The sequence below is a fragment of the Stegodyphus dumicola genome, chromosome 8 (genome assembly GCF_044657685.1).
Source record: "Stegodyphus dumicola isolate Sdum_Otavi_A_Nest chromosome 8, ASM4465768v1".
NCBI classification, from domain to species: domain Eukaryota; kingdom Metazoa; phylum Arthropoda; class Arachnida; order Araneae; family Eresidae; genus Stegodyphus; species Stegodyphus dumicola.
In genome coordinates, this window is record NC_140775.1 from 122422092 (window position 1) to 122438805 (window position 16714).

The following is a 16714-nucleotide window of genomic DNA, read 5'->3' on the forward strand; positions in this document are numbered from 1 at the left end:
TCGTTTGTTACTTATTTAAAATTTTCACATTGTTCTTTGTCTTAAAATTATAAATTAAAATTAATGATCTAAAACTGCGATAGTATATAACAGTACAAGTGAAAAAATTTACAGTTTCAGCAATGCTTATGGGGTCCCACAAAATTTTATATTATATATATGTTTATATATATGTAAATATTATGGGGTCCTGATGTCCCTAAAAAAGTCCCAGTGATAAAAAGGGGTCGCGACTGAAGAAAGTTTTAGAAGCCCTGATCTAAGGAATTGCTGCACGGGTACTGGATTTACAAATGCTTAATGAGATAAAAAGATACTTCGGAGAAGAATAGATTTTGCGAGATTATTTAACATTCTTTATACAGAGATATGCTGATGCGTGGTGAAAGATAGTACATGGAGAAACAGTCGTTGCAGGAACGGTAGACTGTGGTTTCACTGACATAAATCAAATAATTAATGCGAAAGAGATAAAAACAATAAATGAGCGCAATTTTGATATTGGCTTCAAATAGTAATATTTCAGTAAAGCTCTGATTAACTATAGTAAATTATTGTTACCACACAAATAACCATCGCCTGATCCCTGGCAGGATAAACAAGGCGAGATGATGCGTTACTTTCGAAAGTTTTAACAGTTTGGAAACACTTGCATTTCGCGCAACCCTCGAAAGTGTTAAGACATAGACAAATTAAGATTGGGCAAAAATGGCGATGCAACAGGTGTCCTTTCACAGAAGCTCTACGAAATACCAGCTGAAGTACCACTTTGTAGCAGAAATTATAAAACAGGGTCATGCATGTTGTAAACTTTACCTGACCCGCTGCGAACTTCGTTGTGAGAGTATTTGTTTATCTTTTTTTAATTACTCTTACTGGTTCCGGTCTTCCGGTGGTATCAGCTCCATTCAGTTAGCTTATTGCATTGAACGTTTTTTAGAAGTTCAGTGAAGTTTAAAGACTAGGTCAACGGTGTTTAGACCTCGCCTGTTCTGGAACTCGCTACTCGAAAGTTTGAGAGCGGTGAGAGAGAAACAGTTTGCGTCAGGAAAAATGAAGCCATAAACACTTTTGAACAAAAGTAAAACTTTTGTTTTAGTAAGTAAAAATTTCATTTTCATATGATACACTTTCTACTTATATTGCCTCTTCTAATTTTTTTGTTATTATTTCCGTTAAAAAATAAAAGGATGATTGACTTTTGTTAAAAAAAACTGAAGAAAGTTTACATTTGTCACTTACTGATATTGTTAGCAGTGTTGATCATGCGAATTCTGCGTGTATGGATGGATTGTACAATATAATAAAATATTGAATTAATAAATGTAAAAAATATATTCCAATACAAGGAAATATTTTATGAAACATAAAATCTATCTCAATGTTAATATAACACTGAAATATTTTTAGTTGCGAATTAATGTTAATACAGAAATTTCATATTGACTTCAGAAACTTCTTCACTCTGAATTTCTCATTTCCGGGTTTACGTTATGCTGAAACGTTCCGCTAACGCAACATTAGTTTATGCGTGAGAAATCGCGACTTGCCTTTATGTTGCCATTCTTTAGGCATAAAACGTTTCATTTATTATTGAAAATATTCTCAGTGCCTTGTTTTTCAGTGTCACAAACTGAGCGATTAGAAAAGTATCCGTACTTCTTAAAAAAATTTATCTTTATTTCACTATTTAGTTCTCAAATGATACCACTACGAAGTTTCTGAAGGAAAAAGAATTAAAAATAAAATGCTTTAAATAATTTATAGGAATGCTATTAATAAAGCACTTACAGCTATTGCTTACAGAATCACGAAACATATCAAACTTGTAGTTTTTAAAAGCAGTTAGACTACTAAAAGAATTTAATATTTGTAATGCCAATTATAGTAGATCTCGGTAAAGGAACATTATTTAAATTTTATTATTAAGGTACCTTAGTTGAGTGATTTTTATGCTTTATTGAAAATTGACTGCCGGTAAAAATAACTTAAAAATATATTTTACATTAAAAATATTTTTATAAGGTTCAAACAGCATCAAATATACTAAAATATATTAACAAATACTTACAAACAGTAGAAAATATACTATCTAAATTTGAAAGGTTTTTGATAAACTTTTAAATGATTCAAAAGATATTATTTTTACTTTTTAATTTTAAAAAATTTTAATTTAATAAAAATTTTATTTACATTTTTATCCTTACGTGGATTCTTAAATTAATTAAAAATGTTTTATTTTTTTTTCAATTCAAACTCTTGACATCTTTTTGATTTATAGTCTTACGTACATATAATACACTACACAGACGAGGTACTTTTCAGTTCGTGCTGCGCAGACGAGGTACCTTTCAATTCGTTGTAGCTAAATATATGATTTAATTTTTCCTTAAAAGAAAATTATGATTTCCGGGAAAAAGACTGTTGAAATATATATTCTTTTGCCCCCAATTATAGCTTGTCTTGTCCCTCATAGTATATTTTGGAGCTCATTCGTTATCAAGTGCAGTAAATAATAGCCAATAAATGCAAGTGTAATAAGCGAAAACAAATGAAAATATGTAAGTTGTCTATGGTTTTGAAATTTTTTTAAGTTGAAACATAGGATTTAATCCTCTTTTGTTAAAAATTATGTCCATCAATTTCGAGAAATGGAATATGAGAAACTGCTTTATATATTTGATTTACGTTTTAATTAATTTTTTCCCTCTCAGATTGACAGAACAAGGAATATGTTGTGAATCTGCATATTCAATTTTAAAGAATGAACTAAAAATCATACCTTGAATATAATTTCATAAAGCTTTTGTAGGCATTTCTATAATAGAAAAAATTTTAAACCATTAACATGAGGTTTTTAACGTTAGTTTCTCAGCTACTTTTGCTTTTAATTTAAAATAAAGTCCATGGCTCAAAAATTACATTAGGCTACAGATTATTGGTATTAATAACTTTTTTATTAAAAAAATATAAAAGATGCAAAAGTTGCATTTCCTGATTGATTTGTAAGCAATCATTATCATCATATTCTACAGCCGGATGAATACTTTTAGAGGGCAAAAGCACTTAAAGTATTTGGGTACCCTTATATTTACAGTAAAAAACCTGTCTTGTTTCTTTCCCTCTTTTAATACCCTAAAGGCAAATTGCTAAATACCGGCAACTCTTAATAACTTTGCAAGATTAAGACTACTGCTTACACTTAACTATGAATGTGACTGAACGCTAAACAACAACTAAAGAAAAAAAAGAAGATTCTTCTTCCGAAAGGGAATGGAACTTTAAATCTAAATTCTAACTTTCTCTGTGCCGCCCAGACGGTAAAGTGGTTAGGAAAGCATATTGCGGTACCGAAGGGCCCGGTTTCGAACCCAGGAAAAGGCATCAATGTTTGTAAATGTATAGTGCCTTTACTTTATTTTATATGGCACGTGGGCAATCTAAATATATGGCGAGTCGAAAGTCCTCTTGGTGGAAAGGGAGAACCTCTTTGAGGCTGTGGCAACCATTCTTCCATGAAATACATGGACAAGACAATAACAAACATTTTCTATGTATAAGTATGCCAATAAAATAAAATAAAATAAAAGGAGGTAATGGAAAACCTTTTTCGGAGCCCATTGCATATTTTCGCACAATAAGCCTGAGAACTCAAAATGAAAGATGTATAACATATGATATGTTAATGGCGTTTTTTTTTATAGTGTATAGTATGTTCGGGTATCTTAAATAAAAAGACTAAAATTCGAAGACCGACCTCAGTATTTTGTTTGATTACTGTTTCTTTCTGCTAAGCTTTTTACCTCTCTTTTTAATTCTCAGAATTAAATTCTTCTTCGCGAGCGCAAAAATTTCCTTTTATGAATCAAAACACGTAAACCAGGTCGTCATTTCAGAAAGAAAAAGAACTCAGCCATTGCTAAATCCACGCGTGTGGAACGCAGGATGACGTTCAAAACTTGTAGAGATGATTATTGTATTTGGATGTTTAATACGCACTACAAGGTCGAATTTTAGTTGATTTGATAACACGCGAAGACATCATTTAGGCAGCTGATTACACATCATTTTTCAACTGTTATTGTGACCTTAATTGCTACTCATAATTATGTCTGTAGCTACTGAAAACTTGAGTATTTTCAAGTAAATGTTCAGATTTGATCACATAAATGGTTTGAATGGGTATTCGATGTTTGATATGGCTTGCCTTTCTTCGTTCAGTTTCGTAAATCTTTCTAATACATTTGAATAAAAGGTAGGCCGGAAAAATTAAATGCCTTTTCAGGAAATATGAACTGGGTGCTGATATCAAAACATTTTGCATATTTATTTTATACAGTTTAAAAGAAATAGAAACGTTTTTCAAATCAAATGTTTCAACGTTAAAATCAAAAGAAAGCAAAACGTTTTTCTGCTTGTTGCCGCAAGCAGAGTGTATGCTTATTTGATGCTCTTTTTATGAAAAACTTATTATAATCCTTTTAATTTCTCAAACAAACATAGTGATCAAAATTTTTCATCATAATTAAACTAAATTTTTTATTTTTATTTACCATAGGGTTAATAAATGAACAGTTAATTCGTAAACCGTATGTAAGTGCTTTTTAATTAACATTATCAAGTACATATTTTCTGAAAACTGAAAAATTTTCAGATATATTTGAATTAATTTAAAAGCTTCTCCAAAATATGTTGTGCAGTTTCTTATTATCCCTTTACACGATTCTATTCAGGTTTCCTTGTTCATTTGCTTGAGTCGCTCAAATCAGTTTCGGACTCGCATTTACAGAGAAGACTTTTATTGAAATTTTGCATATATAGAGGGACTGGACAATGAAACTGAGACATTTGGCTAGTACGGAATTCCAGATTTTAATCTGACATGTGTATTTCTGGTACCCTGAATAGTTAAAATCTTACCAACAGTAACAGAAAGACTGTGCTTTGAAGTTTCAACGACGTCGGAAAGAGCCATAAATAGAAGGCATTTTGGAAATAAAAAATTTTTAGCGTTTTTTTTTTGGATGGAGTATATACTTGTATTATCAAGATAACAGGTATTTTGGTACATTGAGGACTGCAGGTTTTGACGTCTCTATACCTAGAAAAGTGAAGAAGTTCTTCAATGGGAACAATTGCTGATGTATGAGAAAGTTATCGCTAAAGAATGTCTTTTCGCAAATCCGTAAATTTCTCGAGAAAAATAAGCATTTCTTATGATGTACCTTAATTTGACCACGATTTTATCTTTTGAGCTGATTTGAAGATAAATAAAAGACATTATCATAAATTAAAAATATTTTTATTTATGATTAATGAACTGCTTTACATGTTTAGGTACAAATTACATTGCACGAATTCATACAGGTTCTGCATTTCACATTTTCTCGGCAGTTATACATTTAGAGGAATACTAGATGCTATACCTTTCTAATTATTCCTTTAATGAACTCCGTGATGGTAAACAGAAATGCTTGTAGGATCATCCATGCGCATAGGGCAACATGAAAAATTCCTAGGATGTAAGTTGTTGGAAAACTGTATTCAATTTCGGATTTAATGCTAAAATCGCTTTTTCTTGTTAACTCTCAGTTAGTTTAGTCACTGAGTTAAGTTTTAAAACGTTTATACATCAGAAAACTTTGTATAAGCTTAACTTCTTTATTATCAGAGCACTGTGATAATTAAATAACTAGGTTTCACAATCTTTTATGTTTGAGGAAAAAACTACATTATCGTTTAGTCATTTTGTACAGTTGTGCGAATTCTACCAAAATGTAAAGAAACACAATAACGAAAATATCTCATTTATATAGCCGGATATAAGGTAAGAGGTAATTTCCCTTAAACGGCTTTTAAACTACCCTACGTGATTTATTGGGACAGTCTAAAACTTAAAAAATGCAGTAAAGCAGTTTGTTACTTATTGCTTAAATTTTGTATTAAATCTAAGTTTACTTAGTGTTAAATTAAGGTATTTTATTTGGATACTTTGTTTGTATTTTTAGAAAAATTTCCACTTGCTAAGATTCAAATATTGTATAAGATCATTATTTCAGATGCTCGTTACTTCCCTTAAAAATATCTTATTTTCAAACTGCAAAATCGTCTTATCTATAGAGCATCATCTACTGAAACTAATGTGATATTTATATTTGATAATATTTATAGTCAGCACATAAAAATAGGAATCAGATGTAGGAAAAGTAATTCTAATTATTCAAACATTTCTAAACAACTAAAACTTGAGTTATAATAAGATAGAAAGATAGAATAGATGGAAAACATTTCTAAACAACTAAAACTTGTATTATAATAGGCTCTGCAATTTCTGACAAAGAATAAGCATAAGAAAAAGGTGCAAATATAGTTAATAACATTTAGAGATATTTCAGTAAGATAAGTGGTTGAAATACGTCTTTTTTTAATTTAAAGACAATGTCAAAGTAACATGGAATAGTAAAGGAAAATTGATCCTGTTTCAGATCTTCTAGAGAAAAACTGAAATATATCATTGAAAAGAGTTCAGTGGTCTTTTTGGGAAAATCAATGAATTAGAACGCTATTAGATAAAGCAGTATTTTTTTCCAACCTGTTTTTGCTTTGTAAGAGTTTACCAAAAAAAAAAAAAAAATCTAACATTCGAAAACCAAATGCGAGCACATTTCTTAAAACATTACTAAACATGTCCTTGCTAGAATTTTGTTTAATAGCCTTATTACTGCTAACTAGTGAGGAAATGTGCTACACAATCATATCATTTGGAAAAAGTTAAAGCACGTAAAGATGGATTAATAAGGGTCAGTGTCACGACTGTTACAATGAATGAAAGTTGAAGAGCATAAAAGCCGCGCAACTAATCACATTGCTCAATAGCTTTTGGTATAAAAGCAAAGTTGCACGCTATTTTAGATTTTGTCAGTGTCATTAAAGCACATGCTAACTTTCTTCATTAAAAGTATTGCAAATATATAACAATAACAAATTTTATTTGATGGATTTTAATGACAATGTATTTATTAAGACACAATAACACGCCGAATTTTGTAAATATAACGCTGATTTTTGTTGTTTTACTTCTGAAAATAATGTATTTATTGTTCAGCTTGAGAAACAATTTTAAAACAGAACTTTATCTTTGCTCATAGTTGCATTTAATATCAGTTCGGCTAGGTGGCAATCAAATCATTCATGTAAAATTTACAAAATGTCGCTTTTAAAATTCCCGAATTTTATTCTGGCGCACACTTGAAGAATAGATCTTTAATAAATTTTAGAATAATTAATCTTTTTTAATGCCAAATGTTTCCGAGATGATTCATAAACCTAGGGACATTCGCAAAGATTTTTTTGGTGGAAAAATTTAGATAAATTTTTATTTAAAGAGTTAAATGAACTGTAATTTAATAAAGTAAATAACAGTTCTTGAATAAGTTCTGATCAGTATGAAAATGTTTAGTATGTGTAATATTGTGCTATGCATTGATCTAGATTTTAAAAACGTCCATAAATACTTTTTTAAGTACAAAAGATTTATGAGTTCCATATATTGATACATTTCTCTGCAGTAGGAATATTGACCGACTCTTCCCAAACGATCATATTGCCAGCAACGTTATATATAATAACACATAATAAAGCTTTGCCTCTGATATACAATGTATCTGGAATGAAAAGGTATGAAAAAGAATGGCACTAATATCTAAAATTAATATATTTATTACATTATGGATTCTATAGCTGGAAAGAAGAACTCAGAAATTTGTGTTCTGCGTAAAGATTGACCTGGAGCAGACTTAGCCTCTTTAGATTTGCGTGGCCAAATTAGGCAAGTGGTAGTACTTGTTGCACGTAATGCTTTCGAACGTGCGGAATGAGATTCGAAACTGTAGAAGGTGTTTAATGAATACATCCTCTCAAGTAGGTAAATCCAAATATAATGTAATTCTTGGCAATGAAACAACAACCATGCATTGCTAATAAATCGTGTTACTCTCGGAAGGCCTGTTCACAATGAAAATTTAATATAAAATTTATGTAGCAAGAAATTATCATAGCTGTAAGCAAACGTGGTAACCACGGAACCATAAAACCACGGAACCATAAAATACTGTTTAATTAACTTTTGAAATTCATAAATCTATTATTTCCATAATTGAGAATGATATAGCTATGCAACTTTTGGTTGTAAAGCGAAGCTTTCGACTTAGGTGTTCTGTATCACGAACTTTAAAGTGCATATACAAGCAAACGGAGTTCATCTGTTGAGCCATAGAATGATTCATAAATGGAACTAACGTAAGTTTTACGATTGTACCTTGTTTAAACAACCTAAGCAAAAGCAGCGAAGGTTTGAAATTTCAAATAATTTATGATAATATCTTCTGATTAAGGGTAAGATTACATTAAAATTACTTAGTTTGAATTACTTACTTTGAATTTCTTTAATTAGTATAAGAACAACATGTCACGGCTATGTTTAATTTTCATTCTGAATGGGTCTTTACCCTTCCTGTTAATCTTAAAACGGTACTTATTTTATTATTATTGGATCCGAAAATAAATGTAATTAGACAAAACAAATGCGCATGGAAGTTTTATCTCCTCACATCCTTTCTTGTGATGTAAGTAGTTAGCATATCTGTCTAGCCCTAGGATATGCGCCCTTGGAATCTCGTGCTGGCATATTTGGTCTTACCCGTTTTCCTCTACAAAACCCTAATAGGCTATACAAGATAAGACACCTTGAACAATTCACTCTGACAACAAGTGTCTGATTATTTAAGCAACAGAAGTTTTAGAAATAATTACAACCAATAATTATTGAAAGAATCATTGCAATTATATCTGACTTCTTCTGAAGTTCTTTTATCTCTAAAAGCTATTGGTTTGCTTCGCTATTGACAGGACAGAGTTTAATTTTCAGACATAAAATGATAAATTATGTGAAATATACATAATGTGAAATATACATAATATTTTTTTAAAGCTGTGGAAATATTGTCGAAATATGACCCCATTCTCTCGCAGCACGTGAGCAGCATACCATAAATTCAACTTGTTAAAAGTCATTACTCTGTTATTTAGGCCATGCTTTTCAAAATGAAATCAAATCTGTTTGAACGGAGAGGATAAAAGTAAAAATCAAACAAATAATATAAGAAGTAAAATATATTCGGTTAATTTTTGTCCGTATATTAAATGCTAGTCACACTGAACTTAGAGCAGTTTCAGGAAGAACTACAAATATGGTATATTGATAATTTTTATATCGAAGTTCAAGAATATTTTCTTAAATTTTATTAAGCATCAAACACTACCGTGGGGGCATTATGTTAAATGAACTCTCAGTGCGTTGTGAGTTAATAAAAAGTTAAAGTATACGTTAGGTGAGTGAATTATAGCATGATAAGTATAATTATTTGAACCATAGACATATAAACCCTAGAAAACTTTTATCTATCTGTGAAATGAAATGGGGAAATAAAGCATCCTCTACTAATAAATTCAGGGGGTGAAATCCTTGAATTTACTAGTAGAGGATGCTTTTGATGGGTGTAATGACTAGAGGTACTTACTGTCATATTGATGAACCCGAGTTTGTATTGTGTGAATGTTTGTAAATGTCTAGTGTCTTTGTGGGATGAAAGCACTTAAAATACTGTGGAGTCGAAAATCCTGTTTACAGATTTGTTGTAGGGAATGAGGGGCAAGAGATCTTTACATCCGTCCCCCAGTGTGTTCTGTATGAAAACTGAGACAATGCGGAACACATTTATACTATTACTTTTAAGATGCACAAGATCCTAGCCAACAACAGACGCAATTGCTCCTCTTGGCCATAATAAGTTCGCAGGTCTGACTTCAGTTATGTGCAGCTTAGGGGGGAATAGTTGCAACCATAATAACGCTGGTAATAGCTATTGCGAAAGTAACATTCGAAGAAATTTTATAGCATTCGCAAAGAACTGTGCATGCTTCTTCATCCCACAGTCAGTCGTCAAATCCAAAAATTAATCTTTAACAGGAAAGGTTTGAAAATCAAATTCAGTCTGATCGTATTATATATATGTATTGTTACAAAATGTACAGGAGCGGTAAGATGGATTCACCGCAAAGCAGTTTTAGAGTTGCCATAAAATGGCAAGATAAGGCAGGCTTGCCACATTTGACGAGTAATCGACTTTTTGACGACATTTGGCGACAAAATTGGCGATATATCATGGACGGATGGAGAACCTTCTGGAACGAATTCTTACCGGTTTAGCCCAGAATATTCTCGAACACAAGCCAAAAACTATATAAACCCTGCTAGTACGCGGAGAGTCAGTTAGTATCGAGAGAGTGTGCCTCGTCGAGAGGGCGAGTCAGAGTGCCTCGTCCGGAGTGCGAAATAGTTAGTATCGAGTGTGTCACGTCTAGCGAGTCAGTCTGTGCAGAGTCGATCGAGTTGACAGCCGGGCAGCGAGTGCCGAGTGGGTCGTCGAGTGCACCGAAAGAGTCGGAAACTGTGCTTTGTGCATCGCGAGTTGCAGCCTGGAGAGTCTCGAGAGTACGTGGAGTTCCGAGAACGACCAAGCAGAGTCGAGAGCTGTACTCTGGTGCTTTGCAGTGAAGCTGTCTCCACCGTGGTAGCTTGATAACCTGAAAGCTGTTTCGCTGATTGTGTCAGCGTGTATATAGTAGATCTTCGATGACTGTAAAAAAGTGACTTTGGAGCTGTCCTCATAAATATTGGCTAAATAAAGTGTGTCTCGATATTCCATCAAGTGCTGTCGTTGTTATACACTCCAAATCCACACAAACTCCGTACGAACGTGAAGGAAGAAAATAACGTAACAACTGGTGTCAGAAAAGAAAAACGCAACAATATATATATATATATATATATATACGGGGAATTGGAGGTTTAAAAAATCGTTTAAAAAACGTTTAAAAATCGGCTTATCGAAGGTAACTTAAAGTCATCATTTTCTAACTGAATAGAGATAGCTTAAAATGTTTAACCATTTATTATAATATCAGATGAAAAGGCATTTTTGAACTTAAAATTTATAAAAGCGTATTTCAGAAGGTCTAAGATTCAAGAAAGTTTGAATGATCTAGAACTGTTACTGCAGAAAATGAGTTGTTTGAAAATTGAAACTATCAAATGTTTTCGATGGACTCGCAAATAAAAGCACACGAAACGTGCATTTTTAATATAATGCATAAATTCTGTTTTTTACTCTTTACTAGACATTTGAATAAAATTAAATTTAAAATAACAAATAATTTTTAGTACCTCTAAACTACATGAAAACCATAGTATAAGTGCAGTAATAGACTTCTGTGAAGTGGTATAGACTACGAATCTATTCGCGATACTCTGTGGTATGCCTGTCGCGTATCACTATGTGTATGCGTATCGTGTACACTAGAAAGTACTAAAAAACTCGTACCATACGTAGACTCTTAAAAAATTTTCAGAAATAAGATTCTAGCGGTGTAGGAATTAGCTATCTAATTGCAACTGTTTAAAACTTCCTTTTGATTTGATGATTAATCCCTTCGCAACTAAATAGTCAACAGATAAATTTTAAATAAAGGGTTTATAAAAACTGGTAGACAACTAAAAATTAACTAATACTATCGTTAACCAAAAATTTTTTCCTAAGCCCTGTCTTATACCCATGTATGTCTCAAATTTCTTCACAGCAAGTGAAGTACAGTCGTCGCTCTTGTAAGAAAGATTCACAAGCAGAGTCTACATTCTTCATCGACAAAGTCATGATGAGGTTATCAGGTTCAATGTTCCTTCTTACTTTCTTTGGGAACATGCAAGGACCTGACTCGGAACAGAGAGCTTACTAAAGCTATGTTCAATAACTGTGGGAAGTAGACAGGATACACAAGAAGGGTATACAAAACCCTTTATTTTTCTCTATTTACAATAACTTCCGTACTTCGGAATACAAAGACCCACTACTTGTGGTCTGAACGTAAAAATATAAAAATAAAACTAAACTCTAATTTAACTTTAAAATAATAAACGTGGAAGATTGGCCTTATATTAACAGGAAGCCGTATGTAGTACAGAGAACTGTGAACACTACAATATGTTTAAAGTTATCAAGATGATTAAACCTCTGGCCTGGAAGGCAACCAGCAACTGAATAAAACTTCTAAGGTAAGCGGCCTGCTTCGACTAACTGCTTCCTCTCTCTCGCTTGGCAAAAAGCCACAACTTAAATACTTGGCGTTCGCCAGACAAACTTTGCATAAATACGTTAACGCTTATAATTCTGGCCGGAAGTAGAAAATAAGAAGTGATAGTAAAGATTTAAAATAAAATAAACGTTAGTGAAACTTAAGATCCTTACATACTTCCCGCCAGAGTTAATTAGTTTGAAACTGAGGTCTAAAACGACCTTGTTGAAAACTTTTAGCTCTAGGATCTAACGCGAGGCCAATCTTTTACAAACATTTTTCGCTAGAACCTAGAAATTTAAAAGAAAGAAATTTGTTTTTACAATACCAGCTCCCAGGACACGCAATTTTTTCATCTGTACTGCATCTAAACAGGAGCTTTTATCCAAATCTGGTTCCTTCCAGAGATCTGGAAGGAAAACTAGTTTAATGAAATGTTACACAATGAAATGGCAAGTAACATGTATAATTATATTTCTCTTAACATTCTTATTTCATTCATGACTATTTTAATTATCTCTCTACGTGCTCTCTGACATGTGTTGTAAAAGAACACCAAACACGAATGTGTTTATGTCTATGTGTTCAACACTTCCTCCTACAATCAAAGCACTAACGTGTTAAAAATTCAACATACCAAGACCTCGTAACACACCCTAACTTCAACTATAAACCCTGAGGTACTATTCTGAAAGTGGCTAACTCTGAAGTGTAGCGTCAGAGAGCCTAACTACATTCATTCAACCTTTAACACATATTCACCATGATTTAGTCTTTTTACAGTCACACGAATAAAAAAAAAATTTTAACATTACTTTCACTTTTACCATATCACGGTATTTCTTAACATTTGAAATAACAGTTCACATTGTATATAAGAACATATTAACATGCCGTTAATTTTACGCATTTGATAACATACATTAGTAGTACATTGTTAACTTCTATTCTTTTCAAAGCAAGTGCCAATTCTTTCTACATTGAAATACTACATTTCAAAAAGTCTTTCAGACTAAAACGTCTTTTTTGCCAGAAAGTTTTAAATAAAATTTATACCATAACTTTTACAATATTTAAGTCTTTACACATCGCTATTATACATCAACTTTAGTTTTACACGCGAGTAATTGAAAAACATAATACCAAAATCGGTAACAACTCATTTCTCGCCCTTTTGGCGATAAAGGTAGACCTCGCATGAGGTAAAACTTCTTGAAATCTGCCACTTGCAGTAAGAATGAAAGATTAACTTACGTTTGCAAAGTAACATAAAATTTTACTTATCTTTGTGATATTCGGACATTCTTTTCTGAGCCCAGTCCTGGAAAGTAGCGTAGATTGTTGTTTGATTTATCCTCCTTCGTGTGCGGGCTCGCCCTTCAGTGCCTTCCTCTAGAAGCTTTCTTTTTTTTCCAGTTCGGTCACCCTTGAATACCTTCTTTTTCGCCTCTGCCTGTGGTCTTGGCCGTTTGATGGCAGCTGGTCTTGGCGGAACCGGGAAACTTCTTTCGTGTTCCTGCTTGGACCTCGTTGCTGGCCGTTCAAATTTTCCTTGTAACTTTTCCTCCGCCGCTGGTGGCCCTTCCGCAGTTCGGCGACATTTGCTGCGGAGAGTCCTGTCGGATGAGTAGATCTTCCGTTTTAGAGCCGGGTTATAGTTGCCGTCATTTCTCCTGGCTCTCTTCGCATACGTCGTCCTTCTCCCTTCTTCATTCTGGGGGTGTTCGTGAGCTCTCTTTTCTGGACGGTGGAACGGCTTCTTTTGCTGCCTACCTTTAATTTTCCCGCGGGGAAACTTTCTTTTCACTTGCTCCTGCCTCTTAATGGCTTGCCCTTGTACTTGTCGTTGTTCCACCTCTGGAGCTTGTGCGTGCGGTGTCTGCCGTGCCGGATCCTGCAAAAGATCTTTGAAAATTTGCATTTTATTACGATCATAGTAGGGTTTGATTTGATCAATGTTTGCGGAGCAGGTTTCACCATTTCTAGCTTTTAACACTACTACAGCGTGAGTTATTTTTTCTATGACATATGGTCCTTCAAATCGTGGAAAAAATTTGGCAGTTTTATCTTCTGGTGCTGAAGAAAGTGAATGCTTAATTTTTAATACTTCATCCCCTACTTTATAAGTTACTCCCCGTCGTTTCAAGTCGTAATACAGCTTTTGTTTTCTCTGTGCTACTTCCGTATTCTTTTTTGCTTCTTTAATTAGTTTTTCTATATCACCCATTTTAAATTCTGGGGCTCTTTGTTGCACATAAAATAATTTATCTAACGGCGTTATAATCTTTCTGCCTAAAAATAACTCAGCAGGAGTTTTGCCCGTTGTATCATGTTTTGCGGTCCTAAGGGCGAAAGCAAATTCATTGACATAGTTATCCCAGGTTTTATGAAAATTTTTAACATAACTACGGATAATTTTCACTATATTTCTATTGACCCGTTCCGCTATATTTGATTGCGGCCGATACGGGACCATTTTTAAATGACGTATGCCCAGCTTTTGGCACATGTCTTCAAATACATTACTTACAAATTGAGGACCATTATCCGATATAACTTTTAGGGGCGCCCCGTATTTTAAAATATATTTATTTAAAATAGAATCAGTAACTAATTTCGCGGAGGCTCGTTTTAAGGGAACAATTTCGGTCCACTTACTAAAATGATCAACCATAACAAGGAGATAGCGACTTTTATTTAACTGACTTTTTGGGAAAGGGCCCAATAAATCGATGCCAATTATTTCATTTGGAAATTCGGATTTAATACTATTTAGAAACCCGGCCGGGCGGAAATTAATATAATTAACTGCTTGACATGTTGGGCAGGACTGGACATACGCCCTTGTTAACTTTTGCAATTCAGGAAAATAGACTGCCTCGCGTACGCGTTGGATAGTTTTTCGAATACCAGCATGGGAAGCTAAAGGGCTGTCATGGAGCTCCTGCAGGATATTTAATCTAAGACTAGCTGGGATAACAGGTCGAAATTCGTTGTTGGAATTCGTAGTTTTTGTATAGAATAATAGACCATCTATTAGTTCGTAATGGGCCGCCCTATTTCTTATCGCCACAATATCTTGGTGGCTAAAATTTTCAGGATCCTTTAAATACTCATAAATGCTTCCAAACTCAGGATCCTTACCCAGTTCGGTTATTAAAGTTTCTCGGGAATTTATTGTACATGCTGTGAGCATTGCCACCTTTACGGTATTACCTTCATCATCTATTTTAATTCTGGATAGGGCATCTGCTACGATATTTTCCTTTCCGGGGGTATGCTTGATTACCAGATTATATTCTTGTAGCTTGAGTGCCCATCTTATTAACCTTGGGGATAAGGTTTTCCATGACTACAATCTAGTTACCGCCGCATGATCAGAGTACACTGTTATTAACGCCTTTCCAAAATAGACTCGGAACTTTTGCACTGCTAACAGAACTGCAAGTGCCTCTCTCTCGGTCGCGGAATAGTTTCTTTGTGTTTGACTTAAAGTTCGGCTAAAAAATGCCACGGGCTGCTTATTTTGCGAAAGTACAGCTCCTACCGCATAATCCGAAGCATCCGCTGAAATTTGTAAATTCTCATCCTTTTCAGGAAATTTCAACACAGGGGCTTGCGTTAATGCTTGTTTTAATTTTTCGAAAGCACTATTGGCTTCGGCCGTCCACGAGAATCTTGCCTTTTTCCTTTTTAATTTTAACAATGATTCAGCCATAGCTGCAAAATTTTTTATAAAGGACCTATAATATGAACAAAGTCCTAGAAAAGAAGAGAGCTTCTTCGCCGTGGTTGGAGTCGGATACTTTTCTACAGCGATTATTTTTGATTCGTCTGTCTCGATTCCTTTCTGAGATATTTTGTAACCTAAATATTTTAATTCAGGGCCTGCAAATTTGCACTTTTCGACATTAACTTTTAGACCGGCCTCATTTAGTAAAGCAAACACCTGTCTTAAATCCTGTACATGTTGGTCGAGATTATCACCAGTAATAATGATATCGTCTAAATAGATAAATGTGGACTTTCCAAGAACAGGCCTTAACACAATGTCCATACATCGCTGAAATGTTGCCGGTGCCCCTGAAAGGCCAAACGGCATACGCAAAAATGCATAAATGCCAGACTTGGTTATAAAAGCAGTCTTAGACACGTCCTCAGGCCTAACCCCTATTTGAAAATAACCAGTCGTTAAGTCTAAAGTCGTCATATATTTGGTGGATGTTATGTTCCTTAGAATTTCTTCAATAATAGGTAACGGATATACCGGATATTTAGTTATGGAGTTTATTTTCGGTAGTCAATTGCGAATCTCCACCTTTTTGGATGTGTCAAAGGATAGTCATTATTTTTCTTACATAAAACCACCGGGCTAGCATAACTACTTGAGATGGGCGTTATGATCCTTTTACGTAGCATATCGGTGATATGCCATTCTATAATTTTTTCCTTATTCTTATCATACCGGTATGCTTTGTGGCGAACTAGCATTGAATCTCCGGTGTCAATACTATGGTTAGTAACC

At 33.6% G+C, this 16714-nt stretch overlaps 1 protein-coding gene and 1 long non-coding RNA gene across 2 annotated transcripts in view; one reads left to right on the plus strand and one right to left on the minus strand.

Annotated features, from left to right (window-relative positions):
• The window catches only part of LOC118199933 (uncharacterized), a 92715-nt gene that overhangs the window by 56016 nt on the left and 19985 nt on the right, over positions 1 to 16714 (minus strand). The window lies entirely within an intron of this gene.
• The window catches only part of LOC118199928 (putative sodium-dependent multivitamin transporter), a 157743-nt gene continuing 141983 nt past the window's right edge, over positions 955 to 16714 (plus strand). Inside the window, exon 1 of the mRNA XM_035371811.2 lies at positions 955 to 1098. The gene's annotated coding sequence lies outside the window, so the exon portion shown is untranslated. The remainder of the gene's footprint in view (positions 1099 to 16714) is intronic.